The 22,252-nt window shown below is 40.2% G+C and overlaps 1 pseudogene; it reads left to right on the top strand.

Annotated features, from left to right (window-relative positions):
- The first annotated feature begins 20,680 nt into the window (after positions 1 to 20,680).
- LOC113889211 lies at positions 20,681 to 21,612 on the top strand (annotated as a pseudogene).
- Positions 21,613 to 22,252: the final 640 nt, after the last annotated feature.

Genomic DNA, 22,252 nt, shown 5'->3' with positions numbered 1-22,252 from the left:
CTCAGCCGTGTTTTAGATTCTAGTTTGCCACACCTGTATCTGGTGAGAGAGGCCAGTATCAAGAGGCCTGGGAGCTGGGGGTGCTCAGCCACAGTTCTGGCTGTGCCATCGAAAGCTTTGGGGCCTTTGGTGAGCTCCTCAAATTTCCTGGGACTGTTTCCTCTCTTCAAAAATGCCCTGCTGTTGGACTGTAGCCCGCCAGGCTCCTCTGTCCATGGGATTGCCCAGACAAGAATACTGGAATAGGTGCCATTTCCTTCTGCACAGATACACATTTGGAAGATATTTTCTCCTGGTTTGTGGTTTTGATGCAGGAAGGGGGGACCCCTTCCACGGCCTGAGAGCAGGCTCTTGTCTGACACTTGGAAATGAATTGTCTGAGGAGACGTGTGCTGTCAAAGCAAGAGATTTTATTGGGAAGGGCTGCCTGGGTGGAGGGCAAGAGGGTGAGGGAAGCTGAGAGAACTGCTCTGCCGCGTGGCTCACAGTGTCAGGTTTTATGGGCACTGGGTTAGTTTCTGGTTTGTCTCTGGCCAGTCATTCTGAATTGGGGTCCTTCCCGGTGGCAGATGCATCACTCATCCAAGGTGGAGTCTGCAAGGAGGACCCTGGGAGGTTGGTAAGACCTGCGGATTGGAGTCTCCCATCTCCCTTGACCTTTCCTGAATTCTGGCTGGTGGTGGCTTCTTAGTTCCTTGTTCTTACCCAGGAGCTCCTGTTGTTAGACGACTCCTGCAGGTGGTTTCTCTGGTGCCCGGCAAGGACGGGCGGGTGGTTTTGGTTAGTAGTTCCCCTAACACTTTGTCCTTTGGTTTTCTTGAGTAAGGGAGTGAATGTATACACTTTTAAAAGTCAGTGTTTTAATTTATTTAAAACAGTTTGTATATTGGCTTTTTTGTTGTGTTTTAGAACTCATCACCAGTCTCAAAGCCATGTAGATCTTTTGTTGTTTTCTAAAATGTTTATAGTTTTTAACTGAAATGTGGTGCCAGTTGCAAAGTTTGTGTTTATGTTCCTTTCATTCCGTATGGTTTTTAATCAGTTGTTCCCTGGCCGTGTGTTAGCAGGGTCTTGGCTCCGTTTCAGTTTGGGCTTCTAGTCTGAGCGCTCACAGCAGAGCTGCTTCTGGGTGAGCCCTCTGAGGTCTGTGAGCGCGGGGCTGCCCGCTCTTCTCTGGCGGCCCGCAGGGGGCGCCAACCCCCGCTCTGACCCGTGGGCACAGGACGCTTTGCCTTCAGACTCTGCTCTGTGACCAGCTCGGGGGAGCTTTGTCTCCTCAGGACCGCCAGGGCTCAGGCTTCTGGATAACGGGGCTGCGTCCAGGCTGAGAGGAGCGGGGTTGCCTCAGTGCCCACCAGCAACACTGCAACAGGGAAAAATGAGGACGAAGTAGACGTTTCCTGTGTCCAGCTGAATGCTGACTGGAGGTCCATCTCAGAGGACTCAGGAGGGAAAGAGCTCCATGTGCAAAACGGTGGGTTTTTAGTTAGATTTCTGTATGATCTAGAGGATGGCCAGTGACGTTCTTTGGTGTAGGTGGCCAGTTTTCCTGTCACTGTTCCTTTAAAGGACTGTCCTTTCCTCTTCACACGTTCTTGGCTTTTCATGAACTGTCCACATACATGTGGCTTTATTCCTGGGCTCTCTATTCTTTCCTCGAGTCCTTGTGCCTGTGTTTGTGCCAGTTCCTCACTGTTGTGGTTACTACAGCTCCGTGATGTAGTTTGAAGTCAGAAAGGAAGATGCCTCCAGGTTCATTCTTCTTTCTCAGTCTTTTTGGCTGTTCAGGGTCCTTAGTTGTTGCAGAATATTATTAGGAATATTCTATGAATATTTCTATGAAAAATGCCTTTGGATATTATATTTTGATTGCAGTGCATTTGCTGATAGCTTTTGTTGGAATGGACATTTTAATAACTCATTCTTCCAGTGCATGAGCATGGAATATTTGTGTTTTCTTTGGTTTCTTTATCAGTGCTTTCTAGTTTTCTGACTACTGGTCTTTTATGTCCTTGGTTAAGTTTTTTTTCTTAATTTTTGTTTCTGATTGTTATTAGTGTATAGAAACACAACTGATTTTCATATATTGATTGAGATTGTAAATTGTAGTATTTTATATAATTGTAAATTGATCCCAAAGTATTCAACTTTACTGAATGTATTCTAACAACTTTTTGTGAAGTTATGCGGGAAATTTTATTTGTAAATTCCATGTGGACTCCTTCAAGGGCAATGAACATCACAACTTCCCTTGAACTTTGTCTGGGTAAGTCTTGGCCTCTATAAGAAAGTTTCAAGCCTGTCTGATCTGATTTCCTTTTGTGGTATTGATATGGTTGTTTTGAAAAATAATTTACTTTTCAGTAACTTAAAATGTGCAGGAAACTCTTAATAATGGTAAAAGAAAAACTCACATTTGCCACATCACCTAAAATACTCCATGCGTTTTACCCAAAATGGATGCATTCTCCTGTGGAACCAGCACATAATCTCCAAAATCAGGAAGTCATATAGTTTCTACATTATAATGTAATCCACAGCCCCACTTCCACTTTCAGCAATTGCCCAATTGTATGAATGTATCTTTTTTCCCATCCTCATCCAATTTTTTTTAAGACTGTTACTGAAATTTTCAGACATTTGGACAAACTTGGTGGATGTAAAGCAGACATGGTGAATATGGGATCTGGGTGGCCTTTTCTATGTGGATTTTTTTCACTAAAGATGTTTTTAATGTTTATTCATTTTGTAACATGTATCAATACTACATTCTTTTCCCCCATAGTAATTAAAAATAAATAATATGCCATTTACCATTTACATATTTGTAAGCATACAGTGTTGTAGTATGAACTACCTTTACTTGTTTTGCAAACCAGTTTAATAATGTGCACCTTGTACATGCTTTGGAGAAACTCAGGAAACTGAGTCAGTGACTGAAATGGCCCAAGATTTCACCTTAGATACCGTCTTCATCTAAAAACAAAACAGGGGCTTCCTGGTGGTCCAGTGGCTAACACTGGACACTCCTTAAGAAGGAGGCCCAGGTTCCATCCCTGATCAGAGAACTAGATCTCCCATGCCGCAACGAAGAGTTTGCATTCTGTAGCTAAATATCTGGCTTGCCTCAATGAAGGTCAACCTGGCTCAGCCAAAAAAAAACAAAAAAAAAAAAACCAAATAAATATTAAAAAATAAAACCAAAGGAAAGGAAGGGTATGGTTGTTGTACAGATTTACATGTTAGCTTTCCCTATTGATAAAAAAAGAGTTTCACAAGACTGTCATCCTTCTATCTGATATATACAGAGAATTCCTTTGAAATGAGATTTCTCTTGTAAATGTGACTCAGAAGAGCCATCTTGAACTTGGGCTTCAGAGGTGATCATGTGCCCTCTTGAAAAAAAAAGTTAATTAAGTCCAACTAATTCTCATGCTGAAGGGGTATATTTTGGGGTAGCATTTGCCCCCCTTCACTTTGGATGTATCCCAGTTTGCTTACACAGTCATCTACCAAAGACATCCTGATATTTGAAAGTTTTTAGCTATTAGAAGTAGAGCTCCTGTGTATAATTGTGTGATAATTTTTGTCTGGACATCTTTTCAAAGCTGTTTACTAAGTACTAGACATGTAGTTGAGAGAGTCAGTTCCTAGGCAGGTTGATAGGGAGTCTAGGGGTCCCCAAGGAGAGAGGGGTCTGGAATTCTCAAGGAGGAAGAAAGGACAAACTTTTTTTTCCGTCTCTACATTCCTTGGGATTATATAACAATAATGTATCCTGCCTAAGGACAGTCTTTGGATTCAACCTTCTGTTATCTTAAAATGTAAATTATGGGAGTAGACCTGGTCTTTACAAGGATGTATCTTGCCTGAGGACAGTGTTACCTTAAAATCTAAATTATGGGAGTAGGTCTGATGAGGTCTTTACAACCTCCAGATATTCTTTGGATTATATAACCTCATTGTTAACACTAGCAAGCGGGTACTCTTTCTACCCTCTTCTGATGCCTATGTCAGAAGCTTTTTCTATCTCCTTTATACTTTAATAAAACTATTACACAAAAGCTCTGAGCGATCAAGCCTTGTCTCTGGCCCCGGATTGAATTCTTCTCCTCCAGGGGCCAAGAATCCCGGTGTATTCACGTGATTCAACAACCTTTCATCTTGGGGGCTCATCCGGGATCCTTCAGGACAAGGTAAGGATGCTTGGAGCTTTAGTTCTTTGTTCTCTTAGCGAACACGTTTTCTGCTGTGCTTTACTAACTCTACCATGTGCTTGTGTGAATGAATGACATGCCCTGCGTGAAGCAAGTAAGGAGCCCTGCTCTGCGGTTCCACAGTGATCTCATACTGCTTATGGCAGAAACCTGTCGGGGGGTTATACCGACCTGCCAATGCCAAGAGGCACCCAATGTCTCCTTTGGGAACCGACCAGAAATGGGCAAAGCGTGTGGACTGAACTCTCCTTTCTCGGTCAAACTTTTCGGTCTCTTTGACCATTTCATAACTCCTTGGGAATTAGAAGTACTAACCTAATCTATTGGATCATAGACTTTCAAGGGACTTGTGATCTATACTGTTATTGTGTACTGTGGTTTAGGTCCCAAACTTGGATTGGTAGTCAAGAAAGCACCTAGCCTCGCTAGGAATCGAAAGTTCAGAAGCTAGATGGAACACTAGCTCCCAGAACATCTCTGAGATTAAAGGTTACTCAGATTGGGACTGCGATGGTAACGCTGGCTCTTAGTGGATCAGAGGAGGCTGTTATACTGGTGTGGTGATGCTTGGAAAGAACATCTCAGTTTTATGTTCTCGTCGGTCTTATTGTGGTCAGGAAATACTCAGGGTCGTGCACAGGCACTCAGGTGACGAATGTTTCCCACAGTGGTCTTAGCTTGGGAGGCATTCCGGAAGGTTACTCTGATTCACCCCGGGTGACATCAGAGGCAAGCAAGGTTAAATGTGAAGAGCTGGACGTCAAGTAAGGATGCTATCAAGTCTACCCCTGGTACATCCCCACCCCATCTCGGTGGTAGAACCGGGAGGGACAAGTACAGCACCTGCATCGGTAAGGGACAGACTAAGTCCGACCAGGAAGGAAAAGCTTTTGGTGTAACCAGGAAGGAAAAGCTTTTGTCTACACCCCCATCTAGAGCAGGGAGGGACGCCTCTGGTAGAAAAATGGTGCTGGCCACTTTTCTTCTCTCTTACAGATGGGAGCTAACAATTCCAGACCCCTCTCTCCTTGGGGACCCCTAGACTCCCTATCAACCTGCCTAGGAACTGACTCTCTCATTGTGTTCAGGTAACAGGTGAGCCTTGTTTAGCTGAGGAAAAACCCAGTTAAGTTTCTCTGTGGCATGTGGGATCTTCCTGGGTAAGGGATCGAACTTGAGTGTTTTGCATTATCAGGCAGATTCTTTACCACTGAGCCACCAGAGAAGCCCCACCCTGCACCCCCCTTTTTTGAGTTAACTGGATCTAATAGGTGTGCAGTGCTACTTCACTGTTGTTTTAGTTTGTAATTTCCTTATGATATATGATTTTGAGTGTTTTTGATATGCTGATTTACTATCTTTATATTTTCTTTGGCCAGGTGTTCAGGTTTATACATTTTTAATGAGGTTGTTTGTTCCAGATTTTTTGGTATAATTGGAGTACAATCCAGAAGTAGATGTTTTTTGGGGACACCTTTGTTTTCTCCATGATTCAATGAATGTTGTCAACTTGATCTCTACACTTAAAGCAATAAAAGAACCATTGCTATTTAGAATGCGGGGGCTTTAGGGAAGTCATTAGGTCATGAAGGGTTTGCTTTGCCCTCATGAACTGAATTAGTGCCTGCTCATGCTTAGTCATATCCGACTCTGTGACCCCATGGACTGTAACCCGCCAGGCTCCTCTGTCCATGTGGTTCTCCAGGCAAGAATACTAGAGTGGGTTGCCATTTCCTGATCCAGGGAACATTACCTACACAAGGATCAAACTCAGGACTCCTGCACTGCAGGAATATTCTTTACTTTCTGAGCTACTAGGAAAGCCCATGAACTGGATTATTGCCCTCATAAAAGAGCCCAGGGCACTTCCTTGCCCCATATGATGTGTGGGCACAGCAAAAAGACAGCCATCTACAAACCAGGAAGAATGCTTTCATCAGAACCCAATCTAATCTTAGACTTCCAGCTTTCAGAACAGTGATAAATAAATGCCTGTTATAATTACTATAGCAGCCCAAACAAGTTAAAGCAATCATTAACATAATGTTCAGATATCAACAGTTTTCACCAGAAGACTATACATGAAAGAATGTGTTCTGTTAGATTTCACTTGTGTAAAATTCAGAAAAAGACACAAACTTTGTAGAGTGCTAAAAGTAAAGATTCATCTAACTTGAGGAATACTGACTCAGAGAGAAGAGGAGAAGTTTGTCTGATGTAGTGTTGATCTTCTACTTGGTGTAGAAGTTTGGTCATAAAGGCATTTTTACTTTGAAAAAATTCAATAAATTGTTAACTTATGTTTTGTGCACATTTTGAATGTGTACTGTAAACGTTTGAAATATATTTAAAATGATACTACTCTTCAAAGAAGCAAAACCTCCTTTGAATATGAAAGCAGTCTCTTTGTCTACTGAATGCAGAACATATTAGTTTGCGAGGGCTGCAATGGCAACCCACTCCAGTACTCTTTCAGGGAAGGTCCCATGGATGGAGGAGCCTGGTAGGCTGCAGTTCATGGGATCGCTAGGAGTCGGACATGACTGAGAGACTTCACTTTCACTTTTCACTTTCATGCTTTGGAGAAGGAAATGGCAACCTACTCCAGTGTTCTTGCCTGGAGAATCCCAGGGACGGGAGAGCTGGGTAGGCTGCCATCTATGGGGTCTCACAGAGTCGGACACGACTGAAGTGACTTAGCAGCAGCAACAGCAGCAGCAGCAGCAGCAGCTATAACTAAGTACCACAGACTGGGGTGGCTTAAGCAAAAGAGACTGATTTCCTTCCAGTTTGGAGGATAGTAATTCAAGATCAAAATGTTAGTAGGGTTGGTTTCATTCTGAAGCTTCTATCTGGCTTATAGACAGCCATCACCTCCTGTGTCTCTCTCAGTCTTTCCTGTGTGTATTTTTGTGTTCTAATCTCCTTTCTTAAAAAAGATACCAGTCATCTTGGGTTAGGATGCACTATTTGAACTGATTCCAATTTAATTTCCTCTTTAAAAACTATATCTACAAATTCAGTCATATTCAGAAGTATTGGAAGTCAAGATTTTTGATATATGGATATTAAATAAACTTTTCAACCCATAACCCAAAGTGAGATGGCAATAGGTTGTGGTACAAAGTTATGATAATTGTGTGGAAGAAATTGTGTTAAACTGGATTAAACAAATATTGCGGGTAACAGACTATGGCACGAGTATCGATGGCAGACATCAGTATTATGATGTAGACTTCCCAATGTATGAAGGAAAATATTGACACGGAATCTAAAAAAGAAAAGCACTAGAAACCAGTTGGGCCCCATGGCAAATCTGCATTGTACCCAATTGTTATTTCTCCAGAAAACTCATTTAGTGCAAAATACAAGCTAACAAAGCAATTACTTAATACTCACCTATATGTATAATCTCTTAAGGAAATGGCATCAATCTACAAATATATAAATCCTGCCTGCATTATTCAGCAGAAGAGCCATGACACTGATGGTCTTTCTAAAATGGCTGTTCCTTCAAAGGTATGTAGACTTCTGTATTATACATTTATTTATAACCATCAAAACTCCGCTTTCTTATTTGGGCAATCATGTGCCAAAAACTAGACTTATGATTCATAAATGACAAGAAAGAAAAAGCAAATACCAATGACGAGAAAAGTGTGGATATTTACTATTTTAGGTACTATTACTTATATAATTCATTGAGTCATTTAGGTGGATGGTAAGGAATATATTGAATGCCATTCTCTATGATTCTTTACTTAACGACTCATGCTGCTACTGCTAAGTCACTTCAGTCGTGTCCGACTCTGTGCAATCCCATAGACAGCAGCCCACCAGGCTCCCCCGTCCCTGGGATTCTCCAGGCAAGAACACTGGAGTGGGTTGCCATTTCCTTCTCCAATGCAGGAAAGTGAAAAGTGAAAGTGAAGTCCCTCAGTTGTGTCTGACTCTTAGTGACCCCGTGGACTACAGCCTACCAGGCTCCTCTGCCCATGGGATTTTCCAGGCAAGAGTACTGGAGTGGGGTGCCATTGCCTTCTCCTAATGACTCATAGCTACCATTTATTGATGACTACCCAGTCCATGGATGTACAAAGTGTCAGAAACGACTGAGCATGCACACAAATACACACAGACATGAATGGAGAACAGTATGTTCCATAGTGCATACTTTATGTTGCATAATCCTCAAAATAAACCTACCCATATAAGGAATACATTTTGACAAAAAAAAAAAAAAAAAAAAGATGAAGCCCAGAAATATTAAGAAACATTGTCCAGAGTTCATGGATCAAAATTGTTAAAGCCAGAATGGGAATTCAACAAGTTCATGCCATAGCCCATGTTTTTATCAGTAAATTCTACTCAGTTCAGTTCAGTCACTTAGTCATGGCTGACACTTTGCAACCCATGGACTGCAGCACGTCAGGCCTCCGTGTTCATCACCAACTCCTGGAGTTTACTCAAACTCATGTCCACTGAGTTGGTGATGCCATTCAACCATCTCATCCTCTGTCGTCCCCTTCTCCTCCCACCTTCAATCTTTCCCAGAGTCAGGGTCTTTTCAAATGAGTCAGTTCTTCGCATTAGGTGGCCAAAGTATTGGAGTTTCAGCTTCAACATTAGCCCTTCCAATGAATATTCAGGATTGATTTCCTTTAAGATGGACTGGTTGGATCTCCTTTCTGTCCCAGGGACTCTCAAGATTCTTCTCCAACACCACAGTTAAAAAGCAACAATTCTTCAGCACTCAGCTTTCTTTATAGTCCAACTCTCACATCCATACATAACTACTGGAAAAATAGCCTTGACTAGATGGACCTTTGCTAGAAAAGTAACGTCTGCTTTTTAATATGCTGTCTAGATTGGTAATAACTTTCCTTCCAAAGGGTAAGTGTCTTTTAAATTCATGGCTGCAGTCACCATCTGCAGTGATTCTGGAGCTCCAAAAATAAAGTCTATCACTGTTTCCACTGTTTCCCCATCTTGTTGCTATGAAGTGATGGAACTAGATGACATAACCTTAGTTTTCTGAATGTTGAGCTTTAAGCCAACCTTCTCACTCTTCTCTTTCACTTTCATCAAGAGGCTCTTTAGTTCTTCTTCACTTTCTGCCATAAGGGTGGTATCATTTGCATATCTGAGGATGTTGATATTCCTCCCAGAAATCTTGATTCCAGCTTGTGCTTCATCCAGCCCAGTGTTTCTCATGATGTACTCTGCATATCAGTTAAATAAGCATGGTGACAAGATAGCTTTGACAAACTCCTTTCCCGATTTGGAACCAGACTGTTGTTCTAACTGTTGCTTTCTGACCTACATATAGATTTCTCAAGAGGCAGGTTAAGTGGTCTGGTATTCCCATCTCTTTCAGAATTTTTCCACAGTTTATTGTGATCCACACAGTGAAAGGCTTTGGCATAGTCATTAAAGCAGAAATAGATTTTTTTTCTGGAACTTTCTTGTTTTTTCAATGTTTTTCCAACAGATGTTGGCAATTTGATCTCTGGTTCCTCTGCCTTTTCTAAAACCGACTTGAACATATGGAAGTTCATGTATTGCTGAAGCCTGGCTTGGAGAATTTTGAGCATTACTTAACTCGTGAATGAGATGAGTGCAATTGTGCAGTAGTTTGAGCATTCTTAGGCATTGCCTTTCTTTGTGATTGGAATGAAAGCTGACATTTTCCAGTCCTGTGGCCACTGATGAGTTTTCCAAATTTGCTGGCATGCTAAGTGCAGCACTTTCACAGCGTCATCTTTTAAGATTTGGAATAGCTCAACTGGAATTCCATCACCTCCACTAGCTTTGTTCACAGTGATGCTTCCTAAGGCCCACTTGACTTCGCCTTCCAGGATGTCTGGTTCTAGGTGAGTGATCACACCATCGTGTTTATCTGGGTCATGAAGATATTTTTTGTACAGCTCTTCTGTGTATTCTTGCCACCTTTTTTCAATATCTTCTGCTTCTGTTAGGTCCATACCACTTCTGTCCTTTATCATGCTCCTCTTTGCATGAAATATTTTCTTGGTATCTCTAACTTTCTTGAAGTGATAGCTAGTCTTTCCCATTCTGTTTTTTCCTCTATTTCTTTGCCAAGGAAGGCTTTTTTTCTGATCGCTGAGGAAGGTTTTCTTATCTCTCCTTGCTATTGTTTGGAACTCTGCATTTGAATGGGTATATCTTTCCTTTGAATGGTTTGCCTTGGAAACAGAGATCATTCTGTAGTTTTTGAGATTGCATCCAAGTACTGTATTTTGAACTCTTTTGTTGACCTTGATGGCTACTCCATTTCTTCTGAGGGATTCCTGCCCACAGTAGTAGACATAATGATAATCTGAGTTAAATTCACCCATTCCAGTCCATTGTAGTTCGCTGATTCCTAGAATGTTGACGTTTACTGGGGACCAGCCCCAGTTGGATCCAGGGATTCCTTCGGGAAGACATCGTTGGCAAAAGAATAGATAAAGAGATAAGGAAAGAATTTTGCAGTTAAGAAAATAGAGGACAGAAAAGAGGCTGATATTCCTTGGTTTATGCAGAAAGCCAATAAAGCCCCAGCACGGGACTTGCTCTGTTCACGTAGGCCGCAGGCACCCTCTCGAATTGCAGAAGGTGCCCCACCTTAGGCACCTTCTTGAGTGGGTCTTAGAAGCCCAGGCAGGAAAGTGAACGCAGAGAGCCCCTGTGCTCCAGGGAAATCAGCCTGAAAAAGAAAAGGAAACAGAAAGAGCTTCGGTGAGCAAGGCCCGCACTTTATTTTCCAAAGTAGTTTTTATACCTTAAGTTGTGCATAGAGGATAATGGGGGAAGGGGTAGAGTCATTCAAGGTCAGCAGTCCTTGATCCTTATTGAAGCCAGGCTTTTTTTCTACAAACTTATCATATGCAAAAGCTTTAGGTGATTTACGTCATCTTTTGGCCGGGAGGCCTGTTAACATTTTATGACCCTTTCTTCAGAAAACTTATTTTTCTCTAAAGGTGATTATTCTAAAGTCAGGTGCCACCCTCTGAAAGCATTAGATACAGTTGCATTCGTATAGGGCAAAAGTGTGGTGGACTATAACAAAAAAGAATTAACTCAAGGGTCCAAGGTTACAAACATTAAAGCTACTACTTACATTTCTATACAGCAACTATATTAACCAATACACTCCCAGGGACACAGTAGGTAAGGGATATGGAAACTTGGCAGCAAGCATTAGCTCAACAAAGAAATCCTCTACTAGTTCTATTTAACAATTTTAAATCTGAGAAGCTCTGCATTGTTAGAATATCTTAAGCTTCCCATGCCTCTTGTGGTTGGGAGGCTGTGAATCTGAACAAACCTGTCCAGCAAGCTAGAAAGTCATCAGAGGGGTTTGAATTGAAACACTCCTATTATGCCCAGGAGACTTATTCTTTCTGGAGTTATTTCTCCACTGATCTCCAGTAGCATATTGGGCATCTACTGACCTGGGGAGTTCCTCTTTCAGTATCCTATCATTTTGCCTTTTCATACTGTTCATGGGGTTCTCAAGGCAAGAATACTGAAGTGGTTTACCATTCCCTTCTCCAGTGGACCACATTCTGTCAGACCTCTCCACCATGACCTGCCCGTCTTGGGTGGCCCCACGGGCATGGCCTAGTTTCATTGAGTTAGGCAAGGCTGTGGTCCTAGTATGATTAGATTGACTAGTTTTCTGTGAGTATGGTTTCAGTGTGTCTGCCCTCTGATGCCCTTTTGCAACACCTAACATCTTACTTGGGTTTCTCTTACCTTGGATGCAGGCTCTGATGCCCTTTTGCAACACCTAACATCTTACTTGGGTTTCTCTTACCTTGGATGCAGGGTATCTCTTCACGGCTGCGCCAGCAAAGTGCAGCAGCTGCTCCTTACCTTGGACAAGGGGTATCTCCTCGTCGCCACCCCTTCTGACATTGAACGTGGAATAGCTCCTCTAGGCCCTCCCCAACCAGTAATGCTGAAGAAGCTGAAGCTGAATGGTTCTGTGAAGACCTACAAGAGCTTTTAGAACTAACACCCAAAAAAGATGTCCTTTTCATTATAGGGGACTGGAATACAAAAGTAGGACGTCAAGAAACACCTGGAGTAACAGGCAAATTTGGCCTTGGAATACAGAATGAAGCAGGGCAAAGACTAATAGAGTTTTGCCAAGAAAATGCACTGGTCATAGCAAACACCCTCTTTCAACAACACAAGAGAAGACTCTACACATGGACATCACCAGATGGTCAACACCGAAATCAGATTGATTATATTCTTTGCAGCCAAAGATGGAGAAGCCCTATACAGTCAGCAAAAACAAGACCAGGAGCTGACTGTGGCTCAGATCATGAACTCCTTATCACCAAATTCAGACTGAAACTGAAGAAAGTAGGGGAAACCACTAGACCATTCAGGTATGACCTAAATCAAATCCCTTATGATTATACAGTGGAAGTGAGAAATAGATTTAAGGGCCTAGATCTGATAGATAGAGTGCCTGATGAACTATGGACTGTAGTTTGTGACATTGTATAGGAAACAAGGATCAAGACCATCCCCATGGAAAAGAAATGCAAAAAAGCAAAATGGCTGTCTGGGGAGGCCTTACAAATAGCTGTGAAAAGAAGAGAAGTGAAAAGCAAAGGAGAAAAGGAAAGATATAAGCATCTGAATGCAGAGTTCCAAAGAATAGCAAGAAGAGATAAGAAAGCCTTCCTCAGCCATCCATGCAAAGAAATAGAGGAAAACAACAGAATGGGAAAGACTAGAGATTTCTTCAAGAAATTAGAGATACCAAGGGAACATGTCATGCAAAGATGGGCTCGATAAAGGACAGAAATGGTATCGACCTAACAGAAGCAGAAGATATTAAGAAGAGGTGGCAAGAACACACAGAAGAACTGTACAAAAAAGATCTTCATGATCCAGATAATCACGATGGTGTGATCACTCACCTAGAGCTAGATATCCTGAAATGTGAAGTCAAGTGGGCCTTAGAAAGCATCACTACGAACAAAGCTAGTGGAGGTGATGGAATTCAAGTTGAGCTATTTCAAATCCTGAAAGATGATGCTGTGAAAGTGCTGCACTCAATATGCCAGCAAATGTGGAAAACTCAGCAGTGGCCACAAGACTGGAAAAGGTTAGTTTTCATTCCAATCCCAAAGAAAGGCAATGCCAAAGAATGCTCAAACTACCACACAATTGCACTCATCTCACATGCTAGTAAAGTAATGCTCAAAATTCTCCAAGCCAGGCTTCAGCAATATATGAACTGTGAACTTCCAGATGTTCAAGCTGGTTTTAGAAAAGGCAGGAGAACCAGAGATCAAATTGCCAACATCTGCTGAATCATCAAAAAAGCAGGAGAGTGCCAGAAAAACATCTATTTCTGCTTTGTTGACTATGCAAAAGCCTTTGACTGTGTGGATCACAATCAACTGTGGAAAATTCTGAAAGAGATGGGAATGCCAGACCACCTGACCTGCCTCTTGAGAAATTTGTATGCAGGTCAGGAAGAAACAGTTAGAACTGGACATGCAATGACAGACTGGTTCCAAATAGGAAAAGGAGTACGTCAAGGCGGTATATTATCACCCTGCTTATAACTTATGTGCAGAGAACATCGTGAGAAATGCTGGGCTGGAAGAAACAGAAGCTGGAATCTAGATTGCCGGGAGAAATATTGATAACCTCAGATATGCAGATGACACCACTCTTATGGCAGAAAGTGAAGAGGAACTAAAAAGCCTCTTAATGAAGGTGAAAGAAGAGAGTGAAAAAGTTGGCTTAAAACTCAACATTCAGAAAACGAAGATCATGGCATCTGGTCCCATCACTTCTTGGCAAATAGATGGGGAAACAGTGGAAACAGTGTCAGACTTTATTTTTGGGGGCTCCAAAATCACTGCAGATGGTGACTGCATCCGTGAAATTAAAAGATGCTTACTCCTTGGGAGAAAAGTTATGACAAACCTAGATAGCATATTCAAAAGCAGAGACATTACTTTGCCAACAAAGGTCCGTCTAGTCAAGGCTATGGTTTCTCCTGTGGTCATGTATGGATATGAGAGTTGGACTGTGAAGAAAGCTGAGCGCCAAAGAATTGATGCTTTTGAACTGTGGTGTTGGAGAAGACTCTTGAGAGTCCCTTGGACTGCAAGGAGATCCAACCAGTCCATTCTGAAGGAGATCAGCCCTGGGTTTTCTTTGGAAGGAATGATGCTAAAGCTGAAACTCCAGTACTTTGGCCACCTCATGCAAAGAGTTGACTCATTGGAAAAGACTCTGAGGCTGGGAGGGATTGGGGGCAGGAGGAGAAGGGGACGACAGAGGATGAGATGGCTGGATGGCATCACTGACTCAATGGACATGAGTCTGAGTGAATTCCAGGAGTTGGTGATGGACAGGGAGGCCTGGCGTGCTGCGATTCATGGGGTCACAAAGAGTCGGACACGACTGAGCAACTGAACTGAACTGAACTGATCTTTCCTTTTCTCCTTTGATTTCACTTCTCTTCTTTTTTCAGCTATTTGTGAGGCCTTCTCAAACAACCATTTTGTGTTTTTCCACTTCTTTTTCTTGGGTATCATCTTGATCCCTGCCTTCTGTACAATGTCATGAACCTCTGTGCATACTTCTTTAGGCACTCTGTCTAGCAGATCTAATCCCTTGAATCTATTTGTCACTTCCCCTGTATGATTGTAAGGGATTTGACTTAGGTCATAGCTGAATGGTCTAGTGGTTGTCCCTACTTTCTCCAATTTAAGTCTGAATTTAGCAAGTGAATTTGGCAAATGGATTTGGATAATATTTGTCATCTCTCTCTCTCTCTCTTTTTTTTTTCCAGTGAACCACTTTCTTTACTCTTTTGAGATTTGTTTCAGTGTTGCATGAAGAATGATGATGTCAAGGTTTTTGGTTAAGTTATGTTCCTGGTTTTAGTTTCCAATTTTCAAAACAATTTGTGGGTGACCTTGAACCACTCATTTTGTGTCATTCATCCAGTTAATTTTTAGGATGAAGTATCTGACCTCCAAGATCACTTCTGGCTCATAATCTCCCCAAATCTTGATTCTTTTGGAGAATTTAAAGCAATTTTGCTATTTGCAGAAAATTCAGGATAGTTCTGTAAAGCACTTTAAAAAATGGATCTCATTCATACATTTATATATATATATATATATATAAATTTTTTTATAGTTAAGATTCTCTAGTATAAAATGTATTTAACCTTGACTATCTTCCTTGCTCTCTCCCTCTTTAACACACACACATACATACAGATACACTCACACACACAATGCTTTCTTGTTTTAAATTCCCTTTTTCTCGAGGGAGTGCACGTTAAGTTATAATAATCTGGTGCCAATGAATTTGCCTTATGTAGCTTCTCCATAAAAGGTGAGAAGGAACTAAGGAGGAGTCTGGGATCCTTGGGCACTGAAGAGGAAAACTTGGCCTGAGTATTATTCTGTCCATGATTTTCTAGCAAAATTGAGGTAGTACAAATGGGAGTTTATGAACAATCTTGGTTTCCATTCAGATTATTTAATCTGCTAGCTATCTTTAATGTCTGAGCTACCAGAGAAGCACCAAGAATACTGGAGTGGATAGCCATTCCTTTTTCCAGAGGATCTTCAGGACTCAGGGATCAAATCTGGGTCTCCTGCATTACAGGCAGATTCTTTTCAGTCTGAGCCATCAGAGAAGCCCCTAGTATCCATATTTTGTGAAGAAACTGAACCTCAGAATTATTTTACATAGTTTAAAAAAAATTTTTTTTTATTTTACCCTTCAGCACAGAGATAATAGTGATCACGATCACAAATAGGTGGCGAGATCTTGTGAACTGTTAATAGGTGAAAATTCACAGCTCATTTCAATTTTTTGACTGCTTCATTAGAGACAGGCGTTGTGCTAGGAATTTCCCAATGTTGTCTGCGATCCCCATACCTCACTGTGAGACAGCAGTTTCCTTTTTCTACAGATGAACTTTGAAACTGAGAATCCTTACTTTTCCAAAGACAGGCAGTTAATTATGGTGCAGAGTTAAGATTTTATTTCTGAACTAACTGACATCGAAGTTGATGCTCTACTGACTCCAAAAAGAGCCTGAAAAGAGTTCACTGATAAATTGTTCTACTACAATCAACTTCTCCACTAATGACCTCTACTTGTACTCATTCTCCCTAGATGTTTCTATGTGATCTGTACTTTTGAGGCACCTGGGATCTCTTCAACAGCCATGAGATGCATAGGGTGTGCATTGCTGTGTTTGGCCTGAAAGATAATGCTTATTAGAACTAAAAGCACAACAGAAAACAAAGTGACTGAGCAACATTGTATAATGCAAACCAAGAATGTTTTCCTGAGGTGCAAGGTGCTTTCCTGAGGCAGATATTATACCATGTAAAGATGGGAGAGATTATACCTATGATATTAAGGATACTGGTCACATAATGTTATCAGAAGACATTCTTCTGATTAAACCTCCTTAACTTCCCTTACTCCTGAGATGTTTCTATAATTTTAATTATAATGTGTTTCATCATTATCTGGATAGTTCCTTGGGGAGATGCTCTCAATGTGTGCAGTGTTCAAGATTCTATTATAAATAGTGAGGAATTATCATCATTTTCTTGTTGCTGCTGAAGGCAGGTCTGCAAATTTTATACTCTTTGCAATAGAGATTAATGCAGTCACATCTTTAATTTTTAGCCCCTTTTTGAAGAAGAGACTAAGACCTTACTTGTGGACCTATTTGTTATCACAGTGTTTTATTGTCTGGAATTATATACTTGGGAAATATTACTATTTATATTAATAGTTGATATAAAAATTCATAAGAATATCTTGCTACCATAGGGATTTACAAGAATTTTTGCTCTTTAGGTTTTGCCTTTTATGTCTTCCCTACAAACCCAGTGATTTTCACATTGTGTTTTAAAATGTATCTGAATGGAATTGAAAGTATTGTGTCATTGGGAATGATTGTTATTCCCAGTTCAGTCACTAAGTTGTGTCCTACTCTTTGCCATCCCATGGACTGTAGCATGCCATGCTTCCCTGTCTTTCACTATATTGAAGAAATAATTATACCTTTGCTGTATTGTGTGTGTGTGTGTGTGTGTGTGTGTGTGTGTGTGTAAAATTCCTGAAAAGTTAATGAAAGTGATTTTTTAAAATTTATAAATTATACATTCTATATGCTTAATTGCTTTAAAAGATGATGAACAGTTATCTAATAAAGTAGCTCTCTATGAGAAGTTACTTTGGTCATCTGGCCCTAGGACTATGGGATCACCTGACCTTGAGAGGCATAGGTAATGGTGGTCCAAGAACTCTGTTTTTCAAGCTCTATAGCCATGTCAAGCTCTTCTGGTTCATCAAGCATGAATTATCAAAAGGATAACTTTCCCCCTTTTTTGGATGATAATCAAACTGCATTTTAAATGTAGAGAAATAGAATATTAGAAAAAGTTATCAAGAGGCAGTAGTGATATAAAGTTATTGAGTGTACCCCTAGAGTTCAGTTAATTGGTTTGCATTTCCATCTGGCCAATTTGCAGATGTCTGATCCAAGGAGAGCCTCAGGTCTGTCAGTGCTTCAGTTTTCTCGTTTTTCAGAAAGATATGCTAATTAGAACCTCTCTCCTGGGACCTTTATTTATAAAAGATCGTGTAAGGATTCAACAAAAGGTAGCTATTATCTTACCTTAAAACTGAGACTGTTGCCACTAGAACAATTTTTTAAATAGAGATTTTATTAGTTATGGACACAGTAATGCATTCTATGAAGCTGATCTGGAGATCAGGATGCTTAAAAATCATGTGTGAATATCCCTGAATGTCTACAATATATAACAACTAATGTACTCAGTTTGAAGTGTTCTAAAATGAATGAGACAAACTCTACTATCACAGAGCTAATGATTATGAAAATTGGAAGAAAACCCACATATCACACAGGAAGGGAAATTGGAGAAGTAGTATTACTTTATGCTTCTTAGGTGCCTTGATGATTTTTTATATACATTTAGTTGCTGTTGTTGTTCAGTCACTAAGTCATATTTAGCTATTTGAGACTCCATGGACTACAGAATGCCAGGCTCCTCTGTCCTTCACTATCTCCTAGAGTTTGCTCAGACTCATGTCTGAGTTGGTGATGCTATCTAACGATCTCATTCTCTTATAATTAATTGTACCAATAATCCAAATCAAACTCTGTTAATTAGGTAATTATGGGTTCACCAAGCAGAGGTAAGAGTTTTTATATATGAAAATTCTTGGTCTTAGCTCTATCTCCCAGTCAAAATCAGTAACTCTCATCTGGTTCAGTTTATCCACGCTTAGAAGCCAGAGGATCTATGATCATGAAAATATAGGGTACAGGTGAACCCAGACCAGAACTGAAATATCAGTGACTATGTTATATGCCCAAATCATTTTCTCTATGGTGTATTTAATTCCCATATGAATAATTTCAGGGGTAGGAAGAGTGTTTACAGAGATTAATCAACTTCCAAATTGTGAGTTGCTACTAATTGGAGGGAGCCATGATACAATCATAGAGTTTATACAGTTTTTAAAATAGTTCCTCTTCTAACTTTTTGTATTTTTATTTTCTTTTTCCTCAATATTTTTATATAACTGGCTACTTGCCTGTAACTGAAAAGTCACATCCTCAAAGAGATCTTTGACCACTCTGTGTGCATCCTGCCTCTTCTTATTTCTGTGTTTATCAGCATGCTCCATTTTCATCTCACAGTAGTTCCATTCCCTAGATTGTCTCATTTCTGTATTTTTCATTCACTTCTTTTTAAAAAGAATCAATTATGATGCAAACCAAAATCCCGTGTAGCTTGTTCAATTTCATATTATAAAACTTAGACTACTTCTAGATATAATGTAATAAATAATAAATATAATATAGCAAATATATTTGATATAACATTGGTTTTGATGTTTGTAAAGGAATTATTATAAGCAATTAGAACTACAGCCCATTTTATGTTATAATATTCCCTTCAAACAATATTATTATGGGGATCTTAAATTCCTGAGATGATGTTAATCCTACAGATACATCCCTAAGTACTCAGAGCAGTTTACTTCTCAGAAGACTTATCTGGGGAAGTGTATTAAACAGAGAAGACATTCCTTGTGGACATTTTAATTGCAATGACATTGCATTTGAAAATAAATAATTATACATAAAATGGATTGTTGCTGAAAAGCAGTAGAATCTGAAATAAGACAATAATTTTAAAAGCATGGCACCTGAATTTTATATGTATATAGAACTTATCTATTGATATAATTTTGATATGGTGATTGATCCACTTGCGGTTTACTTTTCTGAGATAACTGTTAAACTGATACAGTCTGTGTTGTTAAATACCACTTACCTCATCCTGCAAGCAGCAGTAATCAAGCAAGTGAAATATATAGCTAAATAAAATAAAACATGACTAGGGTTTTCATAAGTTGAAAGCTTTTTACATCATATGTTGGCATAGTGTAGAAAAGTATGTCAATGACTAGACTGTAAGACCAAGGTTTAAGACAATCATCCTGTAAAATTGCATATATAAGAAGATATCTTCTGGACTTCCCTGGTGGCTCAGTGGATAAGAATATGCCTACCAATGTAAGGGACATAAGTTCAATCCCTGGTTGGAGGAAGCTTCCACACGCCATGGAGCAACTAAGCCCGAGAGCCACTACTACTGAGCCTGTGCTCTAGAACCTGTGAGCCACAACTATTTAAGCCTGCTCACCTAGAGTCAGTGCTCTACAACAGGAGAAGCCACTGCAGTGAGAAGCCCACACACCCAACCAAGAGGAGCCAAGCGCAGCCAAAAATAAATAAATACATTAAAAAAAGAGGATATCTTCCAAGTTATAGGGAAATGAGTAAGTTAATATTACATGTGCATTTGTATTAGTATAGAAAATGAGAGGCAACCATCATACACACAAATAGTATTCAATGGAATTTCAATGATTCACTCTTATTACTTCCCTGTTCAGCACAAAGTGGTTGTCTGACCTTATTGAATATTTACATTTATGAGTCTCAAGTCATTTCCTATAAGACAATTTGTTGAAATGGATTTGGTCATTCTCTGATGACTCTCAGTCTAGCTTTACTTCTGTTAGCACTCTATGATGTTAGCATAATTGAAATAATTTAGCAAAAATAAGTGTCTAATACTAGTAGTATATGAATTGTCTGTTTTAGAGTTAAGAAACTAATAAATATTGTAATAATTACCTATAAGTCCTATTAAAGGAAATAAATTTGATTATATACTTATATTAAACTTTGTGCAAAGTCTACATTGATTTTTATATTATTTGAAGTAGAATACTGATAAACATGACTCAAAATTTTCAAGAATAAAATAAATCCATTCATTTCTTTTAATTTGTCCATAGGCAATGCAGACTGGGTCTAAGTGAAGGCAATGCCAAATTTCACAGATGTGACAGAATTTGTTCTTCTGAGGTTGACCAGTCATCAGGAGCTTCAAGTTCTCTTTTTTTGTGGTGTTTCTAGTAGTTTACATGATCACTCTGATAGGGAACATTGGTATGATTATATTGATCAGCATCAGCCTCCAGCTTCAGAGCTCCATGTACTTTTTCTTGAGTCATTTGTCTTTTGTGGATGTGTGGTTCTCCTCCAATGTCACTCTGAAGATGCTAGAAAACTTACTGTCAAACAAAAACCATTTCCTATGTGGGGTGTTTTGTGCAGTGTTACTTCTTTACAGCCCTTGTCCACGTGGAAGTATATATCTTGGCTGTGATGGCCTTTGATCGCTACATGGCCATCTGCAACCCTCTGCTTTATCGCAGTAAAATGTCCAGGACTGTCTGTGCTCATCTCCTCTCTGTGACATACATCTATGGATTCTCTGTTAGCCTAATCTGCACACTGTGGACATATGGCCTGTGCTTCTGTGAAAACTTTGAAATCAACCACTTCTATTGTGCTGACCCTGCTCTTATCAAGATTGCCTGTGGAGGGGTCCACATTAAAGAATGCACCATGATTGTTATTGCTGGGATTAATTTCACGTATTCCCTCTCAGTGGTTCTCATTTCCTATACCCTCATCATAGCAGCCGTGCTGCACATGCGCTCTGCCGATGGCAGGAGGAAGGCATTCTCCACGTGTGGGTCCCACCTGACAGCTGTTACCATGTTTTATGGGGCTCTCCTCTTCATGTATCTCAGGAGGCCCACTGAAGAGTCTATGGAGCAGGGGAAGATGGTGGCTGTGTTTTACCCCACAGTGATTCCCATGCTGAATCCCATGATCTACAGTTTGAGGAACAAAGATGTGAAAGAGGTGATCAACAAAGCAATCGTCAAAGCAGACTTGAGGCAGTGAACCTGCAGTACATAATTCCGTGTATGCCACTTCCTGTTATAAATGTCCAGGCATATAAATAACCCTGTTTAAAATAGACTGTATACAGGCAACATTTAAATATACTAAAATGTCCAGTCTAACACAGTGATGGTTTGCCCCATGAATGGACTCTCAGGACTAAGCCTCCTTTATCTACATATGCAAACATACTAACCCTGAACTATTACTGTTAGTCACAGTGTATGTAAAATTGTGCTAAGTGTAGTCATCAGATAACTCATAAATACATTTGCATTAGCACATGTTGGAGAAGGAAATGGCAACCCACTCCAGTGTTCTTGCCTGGAGAATCCCAGGGACAGGGGAGCCTGGTGGGCTGCTGTCTGTGGGGTTGCACAGAGTCGGACACGACTGAAGAGACTTAGCAGCAGCAGCAGCAGCAAGCACATGTTAATTTGGAGGTATCTTTGTAAGAGTTTAATATGCTTTCTTTAGGATATTTTCTATATATAATTGCTTTTCACTTGTTTTATAAGTAATATATAATTTCATGAGAAAAAATTAAGACTTCATCACTTTTCCATGAGTATAAAAGTTGGTGGATCCTCATGTACCAAAAAAGCTTTCAATAACATTCATACATACGTGGACTTTTGAA

This window comes from Bos indicus x Bos taurus, unplaced genomic scaffold (assembly GCF_003369695.1).
Source record: "Bos indicus x Bos taurus breed Angus x Brahman F1 hybrid unplaced genomic scaffold, Bos_hybrid_MaternalHap_v2.0 tig00011621_arrow_arrow_obj, whole genome shotgun sequence".
Taxonomy (NCBI): domain Eukaryota; kingdom Metazoa; phylum Chordata; class Mammalia; order Artiodactyla; family Bovidae; genus Bos; species Bos indicus x Bos taurus.
This window is presented reverse-complemented; position numbering and strand designations above follow the sequence as displayed.